Source organism: Chiloscyllium plagiosum, chromosome 6 (assembly GCF_004010195.1).
Source record: "Chiloscyllium plagiosum isolate BGI_BamShark_2017 chromosome 6, ASM401019v2, whole genome shotgun sequence".
NCBI classification, from domain to species: Eukaryota; Metazoa; Chordata; class Chondrichthyes; order Orectolobiformes; family Hemiscylliidae; genus Chiloscyllium; species Chiloscyllium plagiosum.
Window position 1 is genome coordinate 72,129,066 of NC_057715.1, and position 15,276 is coordinate 72,144,341.

Here is a 15,276-nt window from a genome sequence, read left to right on the forward strand (position 1 = left end):
ACGAACGCCCACCACAGACACGCACACACACACCCCCACAGACACACACAATCCCACACTCACACATGCACCCCCTTACAGAAGAAGACACTCTACACTCACATACACACACATATACACTCTCTCTCATACTCACAACCCCCCATCTCAGACAGCACACACGCACACTCATACACACACACTCACATGCACACAGAAACATATACATTTGTGGGGTGAATTTGTACTTGCAGAGTTACATTGTACTTTGCTCAAAAACTGCATTAATTCATGTAAGACTCTGTTATCTCACATTTTAGATTAGAATCAGTCTAAATATTATGACACAGACAGAGAAGACAGGGGGCTAACACCTTCAACATAGTATCTGGCTAACACCAATTGTTATAGTTAACCTGAGAAAGTAACTTTTTAAAAAAGTTTTGTGATTTACATATGAAAGAAGTGAAACTATCATGGTGTTTGATCAGATCAGAGGCTCAACAAACAATCAAGGTATTTTTCAATGTATAATTTCAGTTATATCATACTGTGAACTTTTGCTATAAATTCTATGCCTTACACTTGTATATTCCACAACCACCTGACGAAGGAGCAGCGCTCCGAAAGCTAGTGTGCTTCCAACTAAACCTGTTGGACTATAACCTGGCGTTATATGATTTTTAACTTTAAACAAATGTAAGCCTTGTAAAAGTGAGGTATGTGTCACCCCTCCCCCATGCCCTTCAGAACAAAACAAACTCCACCACCCCCCTCATCGCAATACCTTCCCAAATGGAATACCTGCCCACCAAGCCCTCCCCCTCCCTGCAGAAGCACCCTCTAGATGGGCGCGTGGTCTCTTCTCCCATAGTAAAAACAACCTGTCATCTTTTGTAGCTCAAGCAAACTATATAGCAACCTCAGGGATTGTAAAAGTTAACTGTACAAAAACACTGAAGCAGAAATGATAAAAATATAAATGTAACAAAAATATATACTATATATAGTTAAACAATTAAACTCTACATTCTTTGGTACCAGTACAGCAACCTATTGTCAAAATAAAGTCTTAAGTACGAAAGCATGTACTTCTTGACCAATGAAGTCAAATATAAGAAGCATACCAAATCCAACTCCATGAACACGGCATACCATCCATCTTCATCTCCACAATGGGAAATGAAGTCTTTGTCTGTGGTAGCATAAAACTAACAGCTAATTGGCCATCAATCTGGCTGTGGTACCACAATCTTTTTAAGATTTTTATTCACAAAGTCCATAGCCCAAACCAGGTCATCAAACCTATGAGTAGGCTGCTCGGCAAGATGATATGTAATATTGCTGGATAGCAAAGGCCAAATTTAATGTTAGGACATGAGTGGAGCTCCTTCTTCACCTTGGAAAAAGCCGCACGCTGCTTAGCCACAGTTGGGATGAAATCCAGGAAAATGAATACTCCTCTCCATTTTATACAAGGGGAGAAGCATCTCCAGCATGACATAGAATATGATTCCTCACTTGAAACTGGTTCACCCTGGCAACTATCAGATGAGGTAACTCATCATCTTTCTGTTTAGCATGCAGTGTGCGATGGGCCCTATCCAACACGGGTTTAGCCTCAAGTCTGAGGAAGACCTGTAAAAGTTAGGCCATAAATTCTGTGGGGCAAGGACATAGAACATAGAGAACATAGAAAAGTAAAGCACAGAGCAGGCCCTTTAGCCCACAATGTTGTGCTGAGGTTTAATCCTAATGTAAAAGATAATAACTTAACTTATGCACCCTTCAACTCACCGCTATACATGTGCATGTCCGGCAGTTGCTTAAATGTCTTCAATGACTCTGCTTCCACCACCACAGCTGGCAACACATTCCATGCATTCACAATTCTCTGCATAAAGAACCTATCTCTGATGTCCCCTCTATACCTTTCTCCTAATATCTTAAAACTATAACCCCTCGTACCAGTCAATCCTGCCCTGGGGAGAAGTCTCTGGCTATTGACTCTATCTATGGAGAAAGTGAGGACTGCAGATGCTGGAGATCAGAGCTGAAAATGTGTTGTTGGAAAAGTGCAGCAGGTCAGGCAGCATCCAAGGAGCAGGAGAATCGACGTTTCGGGCATAAGCCCTTCTTCAGGAATGAGATCTTCAGAATTCCTGAAGAAGGGCTTATGCCCGAAACATTGATTCTCCTGCTCCTTGATGCTGCATGACCTGCTGCACTTTTCCAGCAACACAGTTTTCAGCTATTGACTCTATCTATTCCTCTCATTATCTTGTATACTTTGATCAGGTCTCCTCTCTTCCTCCTTCTCTCCAGAGAGAAAAGTCCGAGCTTATTTAACCTTTCTTCATAAGGCAAGCCCTCCAGTCCAGGCAGCATCCTGGTAAACCTTCTTTGCACCCTCTCCAAAGCCTCTGTATCTTTCCTATAGTAGGGCAACCAGAACTGGACACAATATTCCAAGTGTGGTCTCACCAGGGACTTGTAGAGCTGTAGCAAGACCTCGCAGCTCTTAAACTCGATCCCCCTGTTAATGAAAGCCAAGACACCATATGTTTTCTTAACAACCCTATCCACTTGGGTGGCAACTTTGAGGGAACTATGTATTTGCACACCCAGATCACTCTGTTCCTCCACACTGCCAAAAATCCTGTCTTTCATCCTTTATTCAGCATTTGAGTTCAACCTTCCAAAATGTATCACTTTGCATTTATCCAGGTTGAACTCCACCTGCCAATTCTCAGCCTAGCTCTGCATCCTGTCTATGTCATGCTGCAGCCTGCAGTAGCTCTCTATACTATCAACGACACCTCCAACCTTTGTGTCATCTGCAAATTTATTAACCCACCACTTAACTTCCTCATCCAAGTCATTTATAAAAAACACAAAGAGCAGAGGCCCAAAAACAGAGTCCTGCGGGACCCCAATCAACGCTCTCTTCCAGGCAGAATACTTTCCATCTAAAACCACTCTCTTTCTTCTGTCAGGCACCCAATTCTGAATCCAGATAGCCAAATCTCCCTGTATCCCATACTTTCTGAGTTTATGAGTGAGCCTTACACAGGGAATCTTAACAAATGCCTTGTTGAAGTCCATATACACCACATCCACTGCTCAACCTTCATCGACCTGTCTTGTCACCTCCTCAAAGAACTCAATAAGATTTGTGAGGCATGACCTACCCCTCACAAAGCCATGCTGACTGCCTTTAATCACACTATGCTTTGCCAAATATTCATAATTCCTATCCCTCAGAATTCTTTCCAAACCTTTGCTGACCACAGATGTAAGACTGACTGCTCTGTAATTGCCAGGGATTTCCCTATTACCCTTCTTGAAAAGAGGAACAACATTCGCCTCCTTCCAATCCTCCAGTATGACTCGTGTGAAAAGTGAGGAGGCAAATATCCTCGCCAGCGGCTTATCAACCTCCCTTTTCGCTTCCCAGAGCAGCCTAGGATAAATCTAGTCTGGCCCTGGGGACTTATCAATCTTAATGATTTCCAAAATTTCTAGTAGGTCAAGACTGTATCCCAGCTCCTCTAAGTTTTCATTTACAACAAGTTCCCTTTCCTTGGTGAAAACCAAAGCAAAAAACTCATTTAGGGCTTCCCCTACCTGCTCAGACTCCACGCACAAGTTCCCTCCGCTATCCCTGATCAGCCTTACCTTCTCGCTGATCATTCTCTTATTTCTCATGTATGAGGAAAATGCCTTTGGGTTCTCCCTAATCCTTCTTGCCAAGCCTCACTCGTGCCCCCTCTTGGGTCTCCTCAGTCCATTTCTCAGCTCCTTTCTAGCAAGCCTGTAACCCTCTAAAACTGTGCTAAATCTTTGCTTCCTCCACCTTACGTAAGCTGCCTTCTTCCTTTTGACAAGAAGCTCCTCTGTTCTCATCATCCAAGGTTCCTTAATCTTACCCCTTCTTGCCTGTCTCAGAGGAACAAATTTGTGCATCACATACAACAACTGCTCCTTAAATAGTCTCCACATGTCTGCTGTGCCCTTTCTGTGGAACAATTGCTCCCAGTCTGTACTTCCCAACTCCCCAATTTCCTTTTCCCCAATCCCTCAGGTAAAACCACAAGTCGAATATTATTCCACCTGGAGCGGGCCTCCAAGTCTTCACATTTCTTAGTCAGAGACTCAACTTAGCAGATAACACACTAACATTAGCTTGGAGGCTAGCTATCTAGCTATTATGCTCATTAACTGTACGACTCAGGTCCAAAATAGTCGCGCATTGCGAAGAAACATTTTCCTCCAACAATTTCAGCAGTTTTACCTCCTTGTTAACTGTCTCTAAAATTATAAATTCAAACTTGGTCATGATTTCAGCCTGCATGTCATTCATCATGTCCTTAATACTACATAGCGCAGCTTTGTTAGTATCTGGTTTCTCCGGAGACTCTGGCTCATGTGAATGGCGCAGCCAGGCACGACTGGACTTGGTTGACTCAAGTTTGTTCGAGAAGTCGTCATTTGAAAGGATACGTGTAAAACTAGGTCATGTTTAGAAAAACTAGCCAAACGGTGAACAGAGTGCATGGATAAACCAAATTTAAGAAACCAAAATATATAAATTTACTACAGTCCTGAGGAGCAACCCCAAACTATGCCCTACATCGTCCATGCCACTGAAATCTCTTGTCTCCCACTTCTTAGGTTGATCCTCATCACTGAGGTGAATTTACTTCTGACTCGAGGACTGATAGCTGCTTACTTCTTCTCCCTATCCTTGTCCATGCAGACAAACCGGCTTCCTCCAAAGCATGTCTGTACTTTCTGCTTTCCAACGAGGGTAACCAAACCCTGCTGGTGCAGCAGGCCAGCCTGGGCTCTACCTGAAACTGCTGCCACCCTCCTCCTCCTCCTCCAAGGGAGGCCAGGCCCAAGTGACAGTGAAGGTGTCCGTGCAGGGCATGGGCACCAGGGCATCTACCAGCTGGTCGTGGCTGGCGAAGTGGCAGGAGCTGAAGTGGAGCAGCTGACACATGTTGCCGGTGATCGAGGTGGTGAGGACGCAGTGGGAGCAGGGCCTGAGGCACCACAAGCTGGAGGTTGAGTGCTCAGGCTGCGGGCCGGTGGCCACGTGCTGGTGGAGCAGGACAAGGCTGTTCCTGAGAGAATGTTTCCTCTTGTGGGAGAATCTAGAACTAATGAGATGAGGAGAAATGGCTTTATTCAGAGAGTTGTTAAGGTTTGGAATGCACTGCCTGGGAATGTAGTGGAGGCAGATTCCATCGGAGGTTTCAAAGAGAGACATATATTTGCAAGTGATGAATTTAGAGGGCTGGGGAGATAGGGCTCGAGAATGAGATGAGTTGGGTAACTCTTTGAGAAGCTGATACAGACACGATGGGCCAAATGGTCTCCTTCTGGATTGTAAAAGTCTATGATTCTACATATCACCAAATCACTGCTGATTAAGTATGATTCACCCTTGACAAACCATTTTGACATTCCTTAATTATTCTATATTTATCCAAGAAAATGTTAATTTTATTCTTATTAATCATTTTAAAAGCTCCTCATGACCAACGTTAAGTTGACAGGCATGTAATTGCTTAGTTTATTCTTACACCCTAAACAAGGATATAACGTTTGAAATGTTCCTGTTTTCACAAATATTTCCACAATTTTAACCTTTATTTTCCTCTGTATGTTTTTTTTCCCCAAAGATCAATTTTAACTAGCATTGAAAGGCTGTAGCATGGGCCCTTTGTGTACACAGCCAGGAGTACAGCTCACAGGTTAGACCAGGCTGTATTTCTAGATTGTTTGCTTGCTCTCTGAGTGCTCACTCACTTAGTGCCTACCTCCATGCTCACACCACTCATTCCCTGACCTGTTATGCCAAGTAACAGAGGAAACTTGCCTTGTCGATCAGCTTTCCTCAGTCACGGGGCCAGTCATTTTGCTGTAGGGCAGTGTATAGGGCAGTGACAATCTCACTCATTCCCCATGTGCATGGAGCTTATGTAGCCAGCACGCTGCATGTTCACCAATCAGCCATGTCTCAAAGTCTTTGGGGTATTATTCTCATGGACACACCTGTCAGCACATTAAGTCAAGGGCAGCCTCTCATATCAGTCCAGGGGATTGACCACAGTCAAACATCCAGTTGGTGTGATCTCAATCAAGGGTTCCATGCCTCTACGGTTGGGAGATTGAGTTACAGTCAGTCCTGTGGCTCCATAGAAGCCAGTCCGGGGTTGGGGGGAGTGCGATATACAACTATAGCAACTGGGAAAAAGTTCAGTCACTCATCAGTTCTTATCTAGAGCTGCCTGCTCAGGTCACTCAAGGTCAGTCCGTCGGCTTTGTCCACAGAAAACAAAGGGAGAGGGAGAAAGGGGGAGCAATGGTGGCCATTACTGCGAGAGAGAGAGAATTGGAAAGTTAGTCTTTGATGAGATTGATGAGAATTGTGAAAAGAGAGGCAACAGTATCTGTAATGGGCGTACATGGTAAAGCTGAGAAGGAAATTGTGTGTGAAGGGAGATTATGCATAGTGAGAAGCACCCTGGGTTTCAGGGGGTAAGGAGTGGTAGTGAATGACCACACCTGGCATGGTCACCTCATACGCCAGGGACTGTATGGGGGGTGGATAAAGCAGGCATGTCCAGGTGCCTGTAGATGGGTTGGGTGGGACTTGGGGAGCTGTGAAGCCAATAGAATTTAAGGGAAGGGCTACCAAGAAGGGAATTTGGATTTTCAATGGCTTGTAAAGCACTAACCGTGGAGCACTTCATGTCTTCTTCCATCATGCTAGAAATCAAAAGAGTGCAATGGGGAAAGAAATGCCAGCAACCACTCCCGGAGTGGGCGGTTAAGTGATTTCACCTGTGAGGAGGGGAAGCTGCAAACCCCACCAATGTTAGGGCTTTAAAAGGGAAAGAACATTGCACACGGACCCATGCATTGTATATGAGGCAGGCCTGAGGGGTTCCTATTCACTGACTGCGTTGCCCCCTCTCTGTACAGCACCTCGCTGTCACAGACACTGCTGAACAATCCATTGACAGCTGGACCTTTGGTCACAGGGGCCACAGAGCAATAGAAATGTTGAACAAAGAGGGCCAAAGGTGTCAGTATGGCCCAACTGCCATGTATACACATGATGTAACATTATATTCTGCCCAAAGTTTGTGAGAAGATTTGTAGCTTGGGTGCTCGTTGTGGTGGTTCTGTTTGCCGAGCTGGGAATTTGTGTTGCAGATGTTTCATCCCCTGTCTAGGTGACATCCTCAGTGCTTGGGAGCCTCCTGTGAAGCGCTTCTGTGATCTTTCCTCCGGCATTTGTAGTGGTTTGAATCTGTCGCTTCCGGTTGTCAGTTCCAGCTGTCCGCTGCAGTGATCGGTATTTTGGGTCCAGGTCGATGTGCTTATTGTTTGAATCTGTGGATGAGTGCCATGCCTCTAGGAATTCCCTGGCTGTTCTCTGTTTGGCTTGTCCTATAATAGTAGTGTTGTCCCAGTCGAATTCATGTTGCTTGTCATCTGCGTGTGTGGCTACTAAGGATAGCTGGTCGTGTCATTTCGTGGCTAGTTGGTGTTCATGGATGCGGATCGTTAGCTGTCTTCCTGTTTGTCCTATGTAGTGTTTTGTACAGTCCTTGCATGCAAAAATCCCATGCAAAAATGATCCAAACCACTATAAATGCCGGAGGAAAGATCACAGAAGTGCTTCACAGGAGGCTCCCAAGGACTGAGGATGTCACCTAGACAGGGGTCGAAACGTCTGCAACAGAAATTCCCAGCTCGGCGAACAGAACCACAACATGATATTCTGCCTTCTGTTCTATTATCCTGAAGTACTATGTAAGGTATGATTTGTCTATTTAGCGTGCAAAACAGTAATTTTCACTGTATCTCGGTACATGGGACAATAACATATGAAATCAAATGAAAATTCCTATTGCTGCCAAATGATGCAGCAGCCTCTCAGTACAGACTCTATCCATGGAATTTCCCCTGTGGCCAGGAAGTCATGCCTGATACTATCACCCAACCATTCGGGTCTACACAGACAAACAGCTAGATGTTAGGTTAAAGCAATAACATGATATAAAATTGCAAAATCAATTACAATCCATTGTCACCCATGTGACCAAAGGACCCCCAAGTTATGCCTCTCTCCACATCCTTGATGTCTCTGTCTTCATGAACTTACTGGCTCTGGAGCTGAGATGGAGGGAATCTGCTCAGCAGTGGAGTCTGTTGGTCCGAAAGGTTTGATCAGGTGACCTTGGGGTGCTTGTGTCTACACAGACCAGGTATGCTAAGGGGCTTCTCACCAGAGGCATATTAAACTCCAGATCTGAGAGATGCCATTGGAGTATGGTAGGTCATTAATATGCGTGTTTGATAAGATACAATGAGAAAACCTGCAGACCCTGCAGTAAAAAAATTCTAAAAGTCTCAATGCAACTTGGACTGAGCCAAAAATATAAAATTCAGCCCTATGACTTGGGCAACACCTTGTTCCTTGATAAAGGTAGCTACAAAAGCAGACTTATCTAGTGTCTCAGCCATGCCGTCTCTCACCCTTCATTATTCCTTTCTTGAGTCTGTAATCAGTCCCACTCCTCCTTTTATCATCCTTTGTTATTTACATCCCTGTTCAGAATGCATGCTGTTGATTAAGTGAGATATATTAAGGGACTCCAGCATTTCCTGCTTGGTCATCTTCAACTGCCTGGCAGCAATGCATTTCCTTCTTGCCTTTATGCCCTTGAGCTGTGGTACTATCACATTTATAAACTTATTATCCATGAAATCTGTATTTTCATGTATGCACCACCCGGTGTAAAGTACGAATCAATCTCCAAAACCCAGAGCTTATATTGCTGCAGCTGATGGCACTTTCTCTACCCGCGGTGTTCTCACATGGAGCAGGATACATACTCCAGAGATCTGAGTCATCAAACCTTGCCTTCATTTATTAGACTATTTATTTTCTGACTTGAATTAAAAAAATAATTAGCAACAACTCACCAATCAGCTGCTTAGTTTGTGCTTACATCACTTATTTTATAGGGGTTAATTTAATGTTTCTACATACCCGCTACTGAAAAGTTCAAAGCCTTTTAGTGTTACTATTCGTTGTCATTTTGTTTTCCATATCTCCATTGAGTTTGGAAGGATGAGATGGGATCTGATTGAAATGAATAAAGTTCTAACAGGGCTCAACGGTCTAAATGCAGGGTTGATGTTTTCTATGACTGGGGAGTCTTGAACTAGGGCTCACAGTTTCAGGATAAGAGATTAAAACAATTTGTATTGAGATGGGAAACATCTCTTCAATCAACCTGTAGAGTTCACTTATCAGAGAAGGTTGTGGAGGCCAGGCCACTGAGTGCACTCAAGAATATGATTGGTAAAGGTTTAGATTTTAAAGGCATTAAGGGGTATGGAGGAAAAACAGGAATATGGCATTGAGATAGAGGATCAGCCATAGAGTCATAGATGGAAACATGCCATCCATGCCGACCAGATATTCCAACCCAATCTAGTCCCACCTGCCAGCACCTGCACCATATCCCTCTAAACCCTTCCTACTTATATACCCATCCAGATGCCTTTTAAATGGTGCAATTGTACCAGCCTCCACCACTTCCTCTGGAAGCTTATTCTATACTCGTACCACTCTCTGCATGAAACTTTTACCCCTTAGGTCTCTTTTATATCTTTCCCCCTTACCCTAAACCTATGTCCTCTAGTTCTGATCTCCCCACCCCAGGGAAAAGACTTTGTCTATTTATCCTATCCATGCTCCTCATGATTTTATAAACTCATGATCATATTGAATAAAAGCAAGTTTGAAGGGCTGAATGGCATACATCTGATTATAGCTTATATATAATTATTTGAACACAAATTATAATATGTCAAAAAGCTTTAAAATTGAATAATTTATCTCAGTTACAGGACAGAGTTTCCTTAGGCCGTGTTTTAGTCCCAACCATCTTCAGTGTTTTAGGCCCAACCATCATCGATAACCTTCACTCCATCATAAGGTTAGATATGGGGACGTTCACCGATGAGTAGCGTCATTCATATATAATCAGATACTGATGCAGCCTGTGCCAAAATGAAGCAGGACTGATTCCAGACCTGGGCTGATAAGTGACAAGTAACATTTGTGCAACTCAAGGATCAGGCAAAGACTATCTCTGCTTAGAGAGAATCTAACCACCTCCCCTTGGCATTACAATTACTAAATCTCCCATTATCTACAGCTTGGGGGGTGGGGGGATGCAGTTACCACTGACCATAAGCCGAAGTCAATCAGCCACATGGGGAGGTTGTCACATAGTGATAATTTAAAACTGAAATGCAAACAATGTCTTGTCTCAGAGGATAGTGAATATTTCACATTAATGTTTCACTTTCCTCCCAGTTTGTGGTTTATTTTAGAATCTACACCTGAAACGTTAGCTGTTTTTTCTCATCTTAGACACTTATGGATTGTTTCCAACATTTTTCTATTTTTAATGATGATTGTCAGCATTTACAACTTTCTCGATTTATTCAGCATAACTCATGCTGTTTGCTTGTAGATTTTTTTTGTATCTAGAAATAATGATCAGTCAATGGCTGTAATTGCTAATCATAATTAAGTTATTGTCTTTTGCTGTTCACATTAGAATTGTGGAGCAGACACAGCAACTTAAAGTCTAAAGAAGCAAATAACCAAACTAAATTAGTTATAAAGCAAAAAAAAAGGCAACATTATTTCTGAAGATCATTATGAGAGCAAAGCATAAGTACTTCAAAGCCATAGTAATCCCAAGCCAATGCTTGCAATTATGCAAAACCAGATGGCACAGTGGGTTAGCACACACTCCTGTTGCCTATGGGGTCTGTGGTTTGAATCTATGTAAGGATTATCTGGGATTAAAGGCCTCTGTCTGCTATGCCTTGTTAACAATTCAAGATGTAATATGTTTGGCCAGCACCACTGCAGTTTTGAATTGATAAAGATCCTCACAATTGTCAATACCTCTCAGAGGGTAAATTTACTAATTGCCATTGAGTATAGTGTGGACAGGAATAGGCACTAAAGATGACCCTTCCCAAACAAGGAGACCTTGTTCTTTCCCAAACAAGGAGACCTTACCTTTAACATGAAAAAACATTTCATGAGACTATATTAGGATGCATAGAATTTCCCATAATTCAAAAAACTTACTCGATCAAGAAAGTTGAATATCACGGAACGCCAGGTTATATTCCAACAGAACTATTTGGAATCACTAGTTCTTGGAGTACTGCTCCTTCATCAGGTGGTTGGGCATGACCACCTGATGAAGGAGCTGCGCTCCGAAAGCTATTTCTTCCAATTAAACCTGTTGGACTATAACCTGGTGTTGTGTGATTTTTAACTTTGTACACCCCAGTCCAACACCGGCATCTCCAAATCTCCAAGAAAATACAACTTTTATTTATTATTGATTATGGGTCATCATCTTTGGCCCACTGCATCCTCTTTGTGACTACATATGCTGTTTGCCTCAGAATCTAACTTAATGTTCCCACTAGCTATTCCTCTGAGGCCTCCTGGGCATTACAATGCATGCTGTTGTGACTAAGCTGCTCAGGTGATCAAGGGACCAAGTGGGCTAGTCCAACTCCTAATTCAGATGTTTGCATGTTGTTTACAGGTATATTGTGTCACAAGCAGTCCTTGTAGCTGGCTTCAATATTTGCTTTCCTGTGGTGACATCATGCTCACATGCATTTTCTAGTATGACTGTATCAATGGAGCAGGGTTATTTAGATGTACAATCAGTTGGGTGTCTAATTGTATTGAGTAATGGATATCAATCAGGAATTTGCCTATGCTCACTGTCATCTGTGGCTAATACATTTCAGTTCATGAAGTGGGGGAAATCTCTGCAGCTGCATTGGGAACCAGTTGTGCATATAGCTGATGCTGGCATTTCATCTGTGGGCATATCATCAGATGGTGGCAAAGGCTTCTGTTGATGTCACTGCTACAATACATTACTTGTGTTCACAAAGCCTATAAACGGACTCGAGGCTATGGGCCTAAAACATTATATTCTGTTGAGGAAGTGATTTGAGGCAGTTTAAGATATACCATGCTAAATGTCTCTATCTCTCATATCACAACATATAGCAACAATTGGAGCATTTATGAAAGATGCCACCACTTGTTTCTGACAGCTGTCACTGACTATGCCAATGGGGGTAACACATCACAGAATCATAGAATCATTGCAGTACAGAAGGAGGCAATTCGGCCCATTGTTTCTGTGCCAGCTCTCCAAATGACTTCTTCACCTGTTTTCTCCATGTGATCCTTGCACATTTTTTCATTTCATATAAACATTTAACTCCCTGTTGAATCCCTTGATTGAACCTACTTTTACCACACATTCAGGCAATGCATTCTAGACTCTAACCACTTGCAGCATGAAGAGTTTTCATCATATGACTTTGCTTTATTTACAAATAACTTTCAGTCTGTATGCACTCATTCTCAGTACTTCTATGAGTAGGAACATTTTCTCCCTATTTATCCAGTTCAGACCTCTCAAGATTTTTAATATTTCAAACAGATCTCCTCTCAACCTTCAATTTTCCAAGGAGAACATTCATCACCTTCATCACTGAAATTCCTCATTCCTAGATTTATTATTGTAAATCTCTTCTGTTCTATTCCCTGTGCCTTCATATCCTTTCTAAAGTGCAACAGCCAGACCTGAATTTAATACTCGAGCGAGGGCTGATCTAATGTCTTATATAAATTCATTCATATTTATGTCTCTTCGCTTTGCCTTCACCCTTAACTATCATAAAAAATCTGTTGCTACGTCATCTCTTTAAGTATCTCACAAATCACCTCCTAATCACATTTCATTACAAAATCAGTGGCTTTCTTACATCTTTTGTTGTATTTGTATTTCCTCATTCTCAGTAGGATAAGGGAGAATCTATTAAATGCTGTACAAACATTTTCTCTTGTGGGGATCTAGAATGGGAGAGCACAGTCTAAAGGTAAGGGCTCTTGCAATAAAGTCACATAGTCAGGATTTTTTTTGTTCATGCTTGGAATTCTATTCTCTGGCAGGTCAGGTTCAATGAGTCAAATGCCTACTCTTGTTCTTTTGCTTATGTCTATTGTTATCATAACCTCCTTGATCTTGTAAAGTATGCCATTATTAATAAATCCTAAGATGCTCTGTGCTTTATTAACTGTTCTTCCACCTTGAACTGTCATCTTTGATGATTTAGATACCCAGACCTCACTGTCCATGCAGCCCCTTTAAGGTTTAAACCTTTATTTTATAATAACATTCCATCTTCTTCCTGCCAAAATGTATCACCTTACATTTCTCCACATTGAAAGTCAACTGCCTTATACTCCAAAGTGTCTATTTCATTATAAGGTTCGAAATTATCTGTACTATAACTTGTGCCCTATGCACCAAGGTCTAAATGATTAATCACATCAGGAAAAACAAGGGTCTCAGCACTGACCTCTAGGGAACTCTACTACAAACATTCAATAGTCTGAACAACAGTAAATATCCATTACTCTCTGTTTTTTACAACTTGGCCAGTTTTGTATCACATTGCTTCCATTAACTGCAAATTTTCTCAAAAATATATTGTGTGCCCTGATAGCAAATACCTTCTGGACATACATGTACATCAAGATCATTGCCCTGATCAACTCAGTTATGTACAAATATTACATCCTCAGGCACATAAGTATCTGGGCTAACATTAAGCTATTCGTTCACAGAGGAGAATGCTTCCGTTAGTGTTTCATGCTCCTAGTGATCAAAGGTAAGATAGAGTATGAAAACTTTACACCCTCAGTTACTGTAATCAAACCATGAGCATGTCTCTGAAAGGCACACTGATATACCGACTGTGAGACATAAAACAATGTCATTGTAATTACTCCATAAACTTTGTCACCTCTCTATTATTCTTCTATGTTCCTTAATGATCCTTCCTACTAGTTATGGCTTGTAGCCTGCATGGACTTTAGTCAAATTAATTCTTTCTTTGACCTTTCTTCGATATCTTCTTTCTCCAGCACTGTAATGCTCTTCTTAATCAATACTACTGCGCGTCCACTTCTTAGACTTTCCTGTATTCCCTGAAGACCTCATATCCAGGAATATTAACACCTAGTCATCATCATCATCATTACACTCATATACCATAGATCATAGAAATGTACAGCATGGAAACAGACCTTTCGGTCTAACCCGTCTATGCTAACCAGATATCCCAACCTAATCTACTCCCATTTGCCAGCACTTGGCTCATATCTCTCCAAACCTTTCTTACTCATATACCCGACCAGACGCCTTTTAAATGTTGCAATTGCACCAGCCTCTCCCCCTTCCTCTGGCAATTCATTTCATACACATACCACGTCTGCATGAAAAGGTTGCCCCTTAGGTATCTTTTATATCTTTCCCTTCTCACCCTAAACCTATGCCCTCTAGTTCTGGACTCCCCCACTCTGAGGAAAAGCCCTTGTCTATTTACTCTATCCATGCCCTTCATAATTTTATAAACCTCTATAATGTCACCCCTCAGCCTCTAATGCTCCAGGGAAAGCAACCCCAGCCTATTCAACCTCTCTCTACCGCTCAAATTCTCCAACCCTGGCAACATCCTTGTAAATCTTTTCTGAATCCTTTCAAGTTTCGTAACATTCTTCAGATAGGAAGGAGACCACAACTGCACGCAATATTCCAACAGTGGCCTAACCAATGTCCTGTACAGCCGCAACATAACCCCCCAAATCCTGTACTCAATACTCTGACCAATAAAGGAAAGCATACCAAATGCCTTCTTCATTATCCTATCTACCTGCGACTCTACTTTCAAGGAACAATGAACCTGCAATCCAAGGTCTCTTTGTTCAGCAACACTTCCAAGGACCTTACCATTAAGTGAATAAGTCTCACTAAGATTTGCTTTCCCAAAATGCAACACCTCGCATTTAGCTGCCTCTCCATTATAGCCACAATGTCAATTTTTCACTTGGCAATCTGCGTATTTATCTCACCAATCTTATTTCCCACAGCCCATGCATTCACCCAACATTCAAGTAACCCAGATTTAGAGTTCACTAGTCTGTCCAATACTCTGACTCTACTATGAGTGACTATTCTTGTCCTATTTATCTCTCCAAATATTTTGTGCTCTTTGGTATTGTTCTTTGATATTTTCTCCTGAATTCCCAAAATTTTTCCAACTTATTTTGAAACTCTCCTGGACAGCATCAGC